The 13,182-nt window shown below is 53.6% G+C and overlaps 1 protein-coding gene across 1 annotated transcript in view; it reads right to left on the minus strand.

The window, feature by feature from the left end:
- CACNG4 (calcium voltage-gated channel auxiliary subunit gamma 4) overlaps positions 1-13,182 on the minus strand; it is a 61,110-nt gene that overhangs the window by 12,250 nt on the left and 35,678 nt on the right. The gene's annotated exons all lie outside the window — the stretch shown is intronic.

A 13,182-nucleotide genomic window follows, 5' to 3' on the forward strand; every position in this document is an offset into this window, starting at 1 on the left:
TCAGGTAAACTACCAGGGGGTCATACTGGGGTAGGGTGGACCCTAACTCAGGCTGGTGTCTGGGCAAGAGCAGAAACAGTGAAATGACCCCTGAGGGAAGCAGTGTGAGCAGACAGTGGCAGGCTGGATGTTATGCTGTCACAAGCTGAGGCACACCAGGGCCACCGGAATCTAGAAGAGGCAGGAGAGGACCCCCACCACCCTACCCCACTTGGCAGCCTTCAGAGAGGGTGTAACACCCTGATTTCAAACTCACAGCTTCTACAGCCATGAGAGTGGCTGTCTCTGTGTATCTTGTCCGGGTGTGGTGTTTGTGATGGCGACCGTAGGACAAGGACACAGTGGCCATGCCATAGGTGGTCTCACTGGACCCCAGTGAGAGCGGAAGCCCCTCCTGGGACTACACGTGTCGCACAGCACTGCCCTGGGCCAGCAGGACACATGACCCACACCCAAGGGGCTTGAAAAGCGGCAAGGAATGTGTCTGCTGGGACTGAGGGGAGGTGGGTGGGTGGGTAGGCTTCCAGGCAGAGAAGACCGAGTGGCAGATGCTGGGTGGGTTTGGAGTTCGGTAGAGTTCAAGGTCACTGGAGTCCAGTAGGGTATGGGGAAAGGTGAGGAGGGGTCAGGAGGAAGCCCAGCTCTATCCTTTCCCCCCTCTCGAATGCAGTCATTGTGAGTCCACGTACGGCTACTGCCATACTCCACTCTCCCAGTCAGTGTTATCAAAGGAGAAGGATGCAGGGCAGGAGACCCCTCCAGAAGGGCTGAGCCCCCTCCACTCTGAGAAGTGGAATGCACACAGTGGGAGGCACAACCCAGCCTTCCTTCCTGAATCTTCTCTCCATTTACCAACCCTGCTCCTATCAGAGGCAGGGGGGTGGGGGGTACCCATGGTGTCATGCCTGGCTGTGTCCAACATCCCCTCCCAGGTCAGCCTCCCCACTCCTGCAGAGACAGAGAGCAAGTGGCTCACCCTGACACTGCATGGTCAGGGCTGGGCTGTATCTAATGAGGGCTAGCATCTGCAGCTGCTGCCAAGCCTCCTGCTGGCCTCCAGCGGTCCTCGGGCCATGCCTGACCTCACCGGACTGAGTACAACCTTGGAGGTACCCCCCTCACAGAACTTCCAACCAGGAGAGCCTCTCCTGAGCTTGGCCACCCCAGCTCCCAATTAGTGGCTCTCCCAGCTGGACTTCCCAACCCTCCCCACTGTGTCCTTAGCTGTCGCCAAAGAGCTGGGGTGCTCCCAAAGGCCCACAGGTCTGTGGGGGAGCCACTGGGGGTGTGCTGGCTGGGTCTGGGATGGGGGGGGGAAGGTGGCATGGTGGTCTCCAAGGTAAAATAGGTCACTCACCCCCTTAGCCGCCTCCTCTGTAGAAGGGGATTTCTGAAATACCTTTTTTTTTTTAGTCCTACAAAGTATGATTGTATAAGTACTTCTTTCTCATTGTGCAAAACCATACAGAATTTTTAAAGTGGTCCCTCTCCCAATTCCAAGAAGAAAGAAACCATCCGAAATGTCCCATGTTTTGGGGACCTTATCCTATGTGTGCAGATAATGGAAAGATGGATCTCATGGCCAGGAGTCTGCCAGTCACCCTGTCACTTGACCTGTGGACAGCATCCCTGGCCAGACAGATCCATCCCATCTTTTGTGAAAGAGGCAATCTCTGAATTGGGCTATGCCCCGACCCCCCCAGTGGGGCGGGGACTCAGGAGGCTTCCTGTTACTGGTTATTGGTCCAACATGCCCAGGAAAGCCTGTTTGCTTCCTGCTTCTGGAGGGAATCCTGTTCATGGGGCTAAGTGATAAGCTCAGCCTAGCAGTGGGTTCTAGGGGAGAGCTAAACCTAGCCGGGGGTGGAGGCTGTGCAGGCCCTGCTCCTCCCAATCCAGGCCCACCAAGACCTCTGCCACCTGGCCACCTCACACATGGCTCCAGCCTCCATATTTGTAGAAGTGGGTAACTACTTCTGTTATCTCACTGGATCTTAGGGGGATTGTGGAGGCCACACATGAAAGGCACTGGGAGTGGGGGGACTCTGGCTCCTAGCGATGGCTTAGGGGCGACCCTGACGTGACCACTCTCTGAACCCTGTGTTGTGGATCTCTCAGGAGTTGTGGGCATGAGAGCTCATCTCTGAAGGGTCAGGAGGGTGGGGGCATCCTTCCCCCTCAACTCCCCAGGGCAACCCAGAGCTTGCTCCCATAGAGAAGAGGCCTCCTGGTGGGGCTGGGGTGGGCAGGCTGTCTCCTCCTCTTGCACCGTCTTCTGGCTCCCACAGCACAGAGGTAACAGGCTCCCAGAGGAAGACAAGGCATCCTCCTCATAGTGGGGTGCTCTGCCCATCCTCCCCTCCCCACCAGCACTTTCTTCTGACTACGAGAGGCTTCCAAACATTTAGAGATAATGGGTCTAGACAACATCGCTGCATCTCATGCTTGTTGGAACAAGTCAAACACTAAGAGGCAGAAACAAGAAAACGAACTCTTGCCTCTCTTCAGATTCACAGGAACTGAGGTGGATGGCCAGCCCCGTGCCCCTTGCCTCTCTCTGCACTCACACCTACACACACACACACACACACACACACCCTGGGGCTCCCCAGGGCTTTAACTAAATCAGTCGTTTATATGAAACAGTTGTACACTCACATGCAGTTGTAAGAAATAATAGACATTTGTGTACTCATATGCCCAGACTCAAAAAACGCCTTGCCATCACATCGATTCCGACTTACCGTGACCCTGTAGGACAGAACAGGACAGAACAGAATTGCCCTATGAGTTCCTGAGACTTTCCATCTTTAACAGAGTAGACAGCCTCAACTTTTTCCCATGGAGCAGCTGGTAGGTTTGAACTGCTGACCTTGTGGTGAGCAGCTCAATGGGTAACCCATGAGGCCACCAGAGCTCCTTGATCGAGTTTCCCCCAATAGTAACATCCCGTAAAAAGATAGAGCACTATCACAGCCCGGCCCTGAGGTGGACAGTCAGACACAGAATGTTCCCACACCACGAGCCCTCCCATCCTCAAGTCTCATTGCTCCACACCTAGTGGCCACCACAACACAGGGGAGACAGGTCGAATTGTGTTCCCACAAAGGTTATATTGAAGTGTTAACCCCTGATACACATGAATGTGACCTTGTTTGAATGAAGGTCTTTGAAGAGGTTAACATGAAGTCAGATGGGAATAGAAAGGGTCTTATCTACTCTGGGAACCCTAGTGGCACTTCAGTGTAAGCGCTGGACTGCTACCCACAGGTGGACAGTTCAAACCCACCGGATTGAGATAGGCTTTCTGCTCCTGTCAAGAGTTGCTGCCGCAGAAGCCCTGTACAGGGTCACGGCGAGTCAGAACCTTTGAGAGGGCAGCGGGTTGGGTGGTTTTATCCATTATAAGAGGGGAGATGCAGAAACAGACACTGAGGGAAGATGGAGACAGGATGACGTGGTCCCAGGATTGCTGGGCATCACCAGGAGGTAGGAGAGACGCCCTGGGACAGAGCCTCCCCCATCGTTCTCAGAGGGACTCCTCATGGCCCACACCTCAATTCCAGACTTCTACCTTCTCCGGAGCTGGGGGAATGCAGAGTTCTGTTTTAAGCTCTTGGTAACAAAAGCTCTAGGAAACAAATCAGACAGCACCTACTTGAGATTCTGGACAATCAAATGAAAGCACAGATGACGAGAGAGGGGGGGGGGGCTAGAGAGAGAGAGAGAAGAGAGAGACCATCCTTCAGATACCTGGCAGGTGAGGCCCAGGGTCACTTGTTTCCTCACTGATATTTGGCCTTGGCTGCCTCTGTGGGTGAGTCCCTCCCAGATTCTTGGACAGGGAATGTCTTGACCACCCACCATGCTCATCACCCAGGATGGCTCATTCATTGCCACCTGACTGTGTCAGATGGTCAACGGGGTGGGATGACCTTCGGTGGCCCTTTTGTAGCCCTGGTGGATACACCCCATGGCCTCAGTATTACTCTCTTAACTCTCGGTTGGCCCAGAGGCTAGGTCTGCTGGGATGTTTGACGCCCAGAGCAGTTTCCTGGGAGGTGGAAGTAGTGTCAAAAGCCAGGCCTCACAGCATGTCTGAGTCAGGAGAGACTGCCTCTCAAGCAGAACCTCCCATTTCGGTTCCCACCCTGGCAGAGGTACTCCCACCCCGCTGCAGTGCTCCTTCTGATTGGCTTCCTCCCTCCCCCTCTGCCTCTCTTCCTATACCAACCCTGGGCTCCATCATCACCAGCAACCCTTCAGCTCCTTGGGAAGCAGAAGTGTGGGGCTCGGGTAGGGGTCACACATTACTTGTCCAACTTTCCGGGGTTTGTAGGTGAAGGCCAATGCTGAGGACAAGGTGGCCCACACGCCACCAACACTTGGCACAGCTTCCTCCTCCTACCAGGTCATAGCTACAGGCAGGAAGCCTGAGGCCTGGCCCACAGCGGGGTCCTCAGCCCTAGTTTAAGGAAGGAGAGACTTGTGCAGAGAGGGTCTGAGCTGGTGGGAAGTACTCCCACTCCTGCGCTGGTGGAAGCACAAGGAGATTTCTTCCTGGCCCCGCAGCTAAGAACTTAAGCTACCTCTCAAATAAGATCTCTAGGATCTACACCTTCAGGCCCTTCCATCAGTTCATTTTATTGGTGGTTCCCAAAGCCCTATCCTGGCTCCCTCCTTTCCATCACCTCTCTGGCCCCAACTTTCCAGGCCAGGCCTGGCAGGCTTGCCAGAGCAGGTCTGTGTCCTTCTTTTCTCCGGACCCCATGCTTCTGGTACCGGGGCCCAGGGTTCCTGTTCACTCATCTTTGTGAGCTTTTGAGTACAACTTGACTCATTTCCTTGACCTGTTCTGCTGGGTAAAATGTTGAGTCCTTCGGATTTCCCCTTGTTTTTCTGCCAAATTTAATTCTGCTATGAGTTGGGTGGCTAAGAGCAAGGTCAGTAGTTTGAAATCACCAGTTGCTTCCTGGGAGAAAGACAGAGCTTTCTACTCCCATAAAGAGTTACCATCTCAGAACCCAGAGGAGAGGTTCTACCTTGTCCATTAGGGTCACTAGGAGTGGACATGGCCTCGATGGCCATGTGTGAGGTTTGAGTGAGTGTTGACTTCAGGCAGTCAGGGGACAAATGAATGGTTGATTCGGGAGGAGAGAGAGCTCCACTTCCAGTCCACTTCACGCAGGTTGTCTCTTGGCGAAGGCCCTGTTTGCTGGTATCTCTTAAGGGAAAGCTAGAGTTGCTCAGGTTTAGATCCGTGCCTGACCCCAGGGAGCCCTGGTGGCGCAGTGGTTACCCTTGGGGCTGCTGGCAGGAAGGTCAGTGGTTTGACCACACTAGCTGCCTCTGCAGGAGGAAGAGGAGGCAATCTGCTTCTGCCGATTGAATCAATACTGACTCATGGCAACTCTCTAAAGCCCTGCAGAGTGGCTGGTGGCTTTGAACTGCTGACCTTTCAGGTGGAAGATGATGTTTAAGCACTCCACCACCAGGGCTCTCCCTGCTAAGAGTATAGCCTGGGCTATCCTCTACTCTTCCTTCCTGGGGTGAACTCCAAGTTGGAATTGAGTCCTAACTGAGCTGTCATGGGTCCTTGGCTGGCTGCCCCCTGTGGAGGGATCCTGAGGTGCCCCTGGGGTGGCTGGCGTGTGCTCTCCCAGGCACCAGCGCTCCCACTTTCCTGAGGTGGAGAACCCCTGGAGTGACAGCCCATTAGCCGCCTGCCCCAGAGCATGTTGCCGCCTCATCTGTTAATCCTGAGGGAGGTTGGCCTGCTCTGCAGATGCCGAGGACAGTTATTTTGGGGGCTGGGAAGGCACAGGCTTGTGACTGTTTACACAGTGAGCGATTTTTGTTATTTCAAAGCACTGCAGACTGTGAGAGAGGAACGCCCCAATGTGTGCGGTGCTCTGCCCCTTGGAGAGGATTAGGAGCGGATTAAACCCTTCCTTCCTGGAACTTTTCTGGATTTCCTGCAGTGCCTCAGAGTGAACCAGCGAGTCAAGACAAAGGCAAAGAAGGGACAGAGGAAGGACAAAGAAAGAGGAAAAGGGAAAGACTGGCCCTCCTGGTAGCTCGGAGGTGGACTTGGGGTGGGGAGTGAGCGTATGACCAGTGGCAGCTGGGTGAGCCCTGGTGGTGGGAGGCAAGGAGGCAGCACTTCAGTCTCCTGTGGGTGGTCTCCCTCAGGGCAGTGATAGCCATGCCTGGAGGTCATGGCCCCATGGACAGTTAGGGGAGCCAAGGGGCCCAGAGACTAACACCTAGGAAGCCCTTGGAAAACTGGGGTGTCAATCACCCTATGAGGTATTTCAGAGGTGCTGGGATCTGATGGGGCTCTGTAACGGGCCACCTCGGGGTGTCATAATTGGGGGTGACAGGAGGGAAGAGAGTTGGAATGTGACCCTTCCCGGGCGCCCTCGTTGCTCACACAGATGCTCGTCGGTCCTGGCCTCTGTCCGTCTCACAAATTAGTGGCAGCCACAGATACTTGTTGAGAGGGCTGGGACACTCTCTTGGCCCACCCTTTACTAGGCCTGCTCTGCTCCGGGGCCCACCCCTCTGCTCAGCGACACCAACCATCCCCGGCTTTCTGCCTGCAGTGCTGGGCTGGTGGCCTGGAGGAAGGGCAGCTGGCAGCTGGAGAGTTCTGTCCCCGTCCCCGGGTCTCCCTGGCAGCTGAGGATGGGCCTCAGTGGGTTAGCATTCCCATCCTCCACTCTGGGGCTGGGCTAGGGCTCCTAGCAGGCTGGGTCCAGTGGCCCTTGGCGATGACCCACTCAAGGGCGCTCTTTGCATTCAGCTTTCCTGTCTGTGGGTCACCATCTCCCCCTGAGCCTGCCCCTCGTACCATGCTAGCATGCCAGTCCTGGGCTTGGGCTCCGGCTAGTTGCCTGTGTGGAGCCCGGCCTGTGCACTAGCCACCTCCTGTGTAGAGAAGCATGGAGGTGAGAGGTGTAGAGACAGTGGAAGACCTGCAGATGTCTTCTGGCCGAGGCCAGCTCTGAGGTTCTAAGGCCATGAGGCACAGTTTCTCACAGGCCCTATTTCATAGCAGAGGATCCTGAACCAGGCACCAGGCAACCCATGGAATCCAGATTCCCGAAGCCTCGGAAGGACTCTGCCTACCTCACCTGATGCCATCCTTCCTGTGCATATATAGAGCGGGCTCTGCGGGCAGTGGGGTCCCTTGTCCTCCTCCTCAAGACATAGCTGGAAATGAGACCAGATGGCATCCAAGAGCCCAGGGGTGGCTTTAAACAAAACTCTAGGTCTTGGGAAATAAGGCAGTCCCAGTTCCCTTTCATTCCTTCCTTCCCTCTAAAAATCCAAAGGGATCAGAAAGTTGGGGAGCTAAGAAGCTGATAGCATCACTGCTGCTGATTGGATTCTGACTCATAGAGACCTTATGGGTTTCTGAGCCTGTAACTCTACGGGAATAGAAAGCTTCATCTTTCTCTCTGGGAGTGACTGGTGGTTTCGAACCATTGACCTGGAGGCTAGCAGCCTAGCATGTAATCCACTATGCTACTAATACTCCTTGAGATTCAGCGTCAGGGGGATTTAATAAAGCTGAGGGGAAGCACCGACTGGGAACCCAGACTGTTGTTTGGGGTGTACATCCCTGCAAGGTGGCCAGGGCAGGCACAGGGCACAAGGGAGCCACTGTGGATGGAGGCAGGCCAGGAGGGCAGTGCTGGGTTTCAGGGACCTCAGCGGGCACTGTGTGGTTGAACAGCAGTGGTCAGGGAGGCAGGGACAGAAGAAATTGAGATAGGGTGGGGCATCTTGCATGAGCTGAGATGGGGTTTTACTGTGCAGTTTCCGTGGGAGTAGGAGCTTGTGGCATAGTGAGTGCCAGATTAGGCTGCTGACCTCAAGGTCAAGGTCAGTAGTTCAAAACCATCAGCCCACAGGAGAGAACAAGGTATGCTATTCTCATGAATAATTACAGTCTCAGAAACCCACAGGACCGGTCTACTCTGCGATGAGTCGGCACCAACCGATGGCAGTGTACTTAGTTTTGATTTTTGCCATGGGGTGGCTTGCAGTTGGAAGGTCCTTGGAGGACGACAGCAGCCACTCCTCAAGGGAGCAACAGCAGGGAGGTATGGACAGAAGAAGGCAGCCTTAGGCGTCGGAAAGAGAATACTTGGATGGGGAGATCCTGGTTCTTGCCCTTAGATATGTTTACAGGCAAAAGGACCCAAGGCCAAGAAGAAAGTGACCTGGCTTAGAACATTCCAGCACTGTGAGGATCACAGTGCTCCTGATCAGCAGGGCCAGGAGCAAATGCACTGACCTGAGCCTGTGCTCCACGCTGCTCAGAAAAGCTGCAGGCTCCCGGTTCCGCACACTGCTCAGGCTCTCCGTGCTGCTCGCCAAGACCCCCTTCACAGCGCTCCCTCATCACCCCTCCATGCCCGTGCCTACCTCCAAGGGAGGTTCCTAATAACGGTGATTTCCTAATTGGCAAACGCTGGGTCTCCTCCTGCATGCTGGCCTCTCTCCACCTGCAGTAGGGGACTCTGTAGGGGACTCTCTGTGGCTTCCCTAAAGAAACACTAGGTTTGGAGAGGCAGTGTAGTAGCTTGCACTGGCCTTCAGTTCTTTCATCCGACCTAAACCTCCATCAACTGAGCACCTGCCGTGTTCTCATTGCTGGGGATGCAGAGGCAGGGCAGAGGATCTGCTCACGATAGGCCCATTTCCTCTTCGTATGGGACACTTGTATTAGGGATTGGATTGTGACCCTCCCCAACACGTGTGTGAACTCAGCTAGGCCAGGCTCCTCAGTACTATGCAGTCACCTTCCACTCAGTGCTCTGAGATCATGATCTTTGTGTGGCAAACCCTTGCCTCTGTGCAGTCTCCTCAGGAGCCTAGACAGTGAACAAGGAAGAGTGAGGAAGAAGTTGCTGACATTTAATGACGGTGTTGGGGAAGATCAAATATACGCAGACTCCCAGAAGAATGAGCAAATCTCTTAAGGGAGAAGTACAGGCAGGATGCTCCTTAGAGAAGGAAGGCGAGACCTCATCTCATGGACTCTGGTCGTGTTACCAAGGGGACCGGTGCCTTAAGAGGAACATCACACTTGGTCAATCAAGGGTCATTGAAAAGGGGAAGAACCTCGAATAGATGGATTGGCACTGTGGTTGCAACCATAGGGTGAAACGTAGCAATGACTATGAGGATGGCGCCAGACTGGTGTTTCCTTGTGCTGTGTGTGAGGTGACTGAGGTGGGTGGGACTCAATGGCACCTACAATACAACAATACTGTTCACGAGGCAGGATACCAACCACCGCCTCAGGCTGACCTTGAGTCCAACTCTATGGAAAAACCAAAAAGAGATGAAACCAGTGAGCAGGGATGGTGGAATCTGACTATCACCAAGAAAGGAAAGCTGAGGACAGAACGGATCCCAGGGCCCCTGTGATGGAAACCTTCTAGACCCACGGGAAGATACTGAGGCCCACAGCTGGAGTCAAAACTGTTGAAAGTACCTCTCTCCAGAGGTGACAGAAAGCCTGCCCCTAGAACGGGTGCTCTGAATTCAGACATGTAACCTCCCAACTTGCGAGGGAGTGAACACCTGTCTACTCAAGCTGCCCAAGAAGTATTTCTCTGGCAGCTGCACCAGATAAACAGACACATGGAGACACTAGTTCCCAGCTTCCCTTGCATTAGGTGTGGGCACATCACTAAGTTGGTCAATGGGATGTGAGATGTGATGTGTGCCAGAGCAGGCAAGCCTCTCTATCCCCTATCCTTCCTTACCAGCCACAGGGAATGGTGGAACCCCACACTTGGAAACAGCCTGAGGTGCTGAGTCACACCATGGAGTAAAGTCCCTTCCTTCTAAGACAGGCACCCACTTGAGCAAGAAGCCATCTTCTGTTATGTTCACGGCATTACATCTTTTGGAGAGGTTCTGTACCACAGCCAGTGCCATACCAATGGTCTGTCATATGAAGGGAGACCAAGAGGAACATAGGCACTGCCCTTCTAGAACTTTCTAGTCACTCATTCTCTACTGAGGAAAGGGCTCTGCCGGGGGGAGCCGGGACTTTCAGGGACCATGGTTGAGGAACCAGACCTCAGCTGGGGGTGGGGGGGTGGGGTTTCTCCTCATTCATAATGATGAAATGGTTGTTACAATGTCCCAGAGTTGCACTGCGATCCAATGATACTCCTGTTGGCCCAAGCGTTTTGAGGAGGTTCAATCCTGGTGTTGTGTGAGAGTGAGCAGATAACAGGTTCGGAAGTCCTCATTTCTTGGCGAGGCATTCCAAGCAGACTGTTTCCTGATTGGGTTTGGGGAATATCCACCCCATATCCTCTGTGTGGCCAAGGGCTTGGGATATCAAGTGTGGGCAAGCCATTTGGGCAATGATGGTTTCGACCACCAATGATTCTCTGAGTCTCGCCCACCCCAGTTTCTCTTTTGAATAGCCATGCCTTGGGGTCACTGCCTTCTAGTTGATGCTGACTAGGAAGACCGGGTAGAATTGCCCTTGTGAGCTTCCAAGACTGTGAGTCTTGACAGTAGAAAGCCCTGTCTTTCTCCCTCAGAGAAGCTGGTCGTCTCGACTGGCTGCCCTTGCAGTTAGCAGGTCAACAAATAACCACTGCCCTACCAGGGCTCCTTAGGGACGACCTGTTACCCTGGTGTGCTCCTGTGAAATTTGAACGATCTTTTGCTATGGACGAGATTTGTCCACCCAAGGTATTCTTTCTTTTACTCAGTAGATATTGATTGATGGCTGGCCCAGCATCCTTCGACCACTGGAGAAAACTGATAACCTAGGTGGAGGTGAGTGCACACATGCCCTCAGAACAGAAGCGCCAGGGACATGCCTCCAGGGAAGGGACGGGTGCATGGGCTTCCTAAGAAGAGGGGATGGCTGCTGGCAAGGGAAAACTTCAGGAAGCAGCTGGGGTTTACACAGAGCTGAAGAAGATTTTGGAATTTAAACATATGGCAGTTCAACCAAACTCAAAATTTCCTGCCATTGAGTCAATTCTGACTCAGAGCAATCCTATAGGGTAGGGTAGATCTGCCCCCAATGGGTTTCCAAGACTGTAACTCTTTACAAAAGTAGAAAGCCAAGTCTTTCTTCTGAGGCACGGTGGGTGGGTTTGTACTGCTGAACCTGTGGTTAGCAGTCCACCATGTAACCACTACGCTACCAGGAATGGAAAACCCGTAGGCATATTTGGGTGTGCTCTTGGAAGACAGGATGCATGGGGAGGGTAACATGGGGGAAATACACAGGCTGAAAAACACAGGCGGGGCTACCAAGATGGAGGAGGCCTGGATGGTCCTATTTCTAGGGGGTTGGAATTCATGCCGTCTGAGTCGAGGTGCCTTGATGACCTTTCCTGAAGGTGGAAAAGTCCAATGATGGACACAGGGGCACCCATTGACAAGCAATGGGACTCTGTAATGGTATTCCCAGCCCACCCATGCCTTTGACTGACTAGGGTGGAGGGCGCCCACCCTGGAGGTCCTTTGAGTTTCTCCTCTTAGTCGTAGAGGCCCAGCTGCCGGCTGGGTCCAGGCTCTGGCTCCACGGAGATTAACAAGGTCTTCCTTCATTTCTTCCCCTCACATTGGAGCCCCTTGTGAGGAGGGACATATTTAATCCCTGGCTGCGAGTCAGCAGCTTCCTGCAGCTGTCAGACCCAGTGCCCTCCCCTGCCAGGAGCCCAGGCTTGGATGGCTGGCTGGGAGCGGGTGCTGATGGGATGGTGTCCTGGCGTCCCGCAGGAACCTGCTCACCAGCACTTGCTATCCATTACAGCGAGGGTGCCAAATTGGGGAAGGCGGGCCTTCGCTGCGTTACTTCAGACCCAACGGAAAAGAACGAGTCTATAGAGACTTGCATGGGAGCCCTGTTGGCGTCATGGTTACGTGTTGGGTTGCCAACTGCAAAGTCAGCAATTCGAAACCACCAGGCACTCCATGGGAGAAAGCGGAGGCTTTCTGCTCCTGTAAAGAATTACAGTTGTGGAAATCCACAGGGTGGATCTACCTTGCCCTATACCTAGAAGATAGCTCTGCGTTGGAATTGACTCACTGGCAATGAGTTTGGTGTTGCTTGTGGAGACTCGGATCCGCCACCTCCGCCTTTTAATTTTTGTCTGTAAAATCAGGAGACAGGGAGGGGTGCTCTGTTGACAAGATGCCTTGTGGCTCCAGACGATCTTGAGATGCGCCTGTGGCCGGGTGAGGGGCTGGGTCCGACATGGTGTTTCTCCCGATGTGAAAGGCCAGAGTGGGGTTGGTGGAGGAGCCTTTGCCATCAGCTGTAGTGGGCAGATGGCTCCTGTGTACAAGGTCCACTGGAGACTGTCTGCAACCTCTCTTGGTTTAAAGTCCTTCCCCCATAGAGCAGGGTTATGTAGAGACTCTGGTTTGACCCCCACTCTGTAGGTATAAACCTGGAATTTTAAGAGCAAGCTTAGTCGGTAAACTCAGGCATCACTCTAGGTCCTGGACTCGCAGGATTTGAGCTGGGCATCGATTCTGAGGGGCAGATGATGACTGATAGAAAATTAGAGAGACTGGAATGGAATGCGAGTAACAGTCAACAGGCTTTATTGAGAATCACTAGCCCTGGGGGTTATTAGAGGGGAAGGGAAATGGGAACATGGACAAAGTGGAGAAGCCAGGCCAGAGCAAGAGACAGAGCCAAAGGGCAAGAAGCAGAGTTAGCAAGAGGAGAAGAGGTAGAACGGAGGAGGAGCCGAGCTTAGAGAGACAACGCCAGGTGCTAATATACTCTCAGGACAGTAATTAATCACTAAGTCTGTGAAAGCACCCTGCAGTCTCCTGATTGGCAAGTTTAAATGAGGTGGGGGGGGGGGAACACATAAACTTTGACGGGCACAGGAACTCTCTGACAAATGAGGGAAGATGTGGGGAGGTGGAGAGAATTATGGGAAGAAGCTCAATATGGTCAGGAATCTGTGTTATGCTCAGTCATTCATGGGGAAATGGAGTGAGACCCAAGCCTGGTGCCAAGCCTGTCTGCAGGCTCTGATGAACTGCGGGAGTAGAGTATCCTCTTGGGGAGTCAGTCTGCCCCAGCCACACATCCAGACACCTAGTCCCAGCAGGTCAGTTAGCTGTTCCCAGGGAGCACGGATTTTAGACAAGAGCCAGGGGAGA

This window comes from Tenrec ecaudatus, chromosome 10 (assembly GCF_050624435.1).
Source record: "Tenrec ecaudatus isolate mTenEca1 chromosome 10, mTenEca1.hap1, whole genome shotgun sequence".
Lineage (NCBI taxonomy): Eukaryota > Metazoa > Chordata > Mammalia > Afrosoricida > Tenrecidae > Tenrec > Tenrec ecaudatus.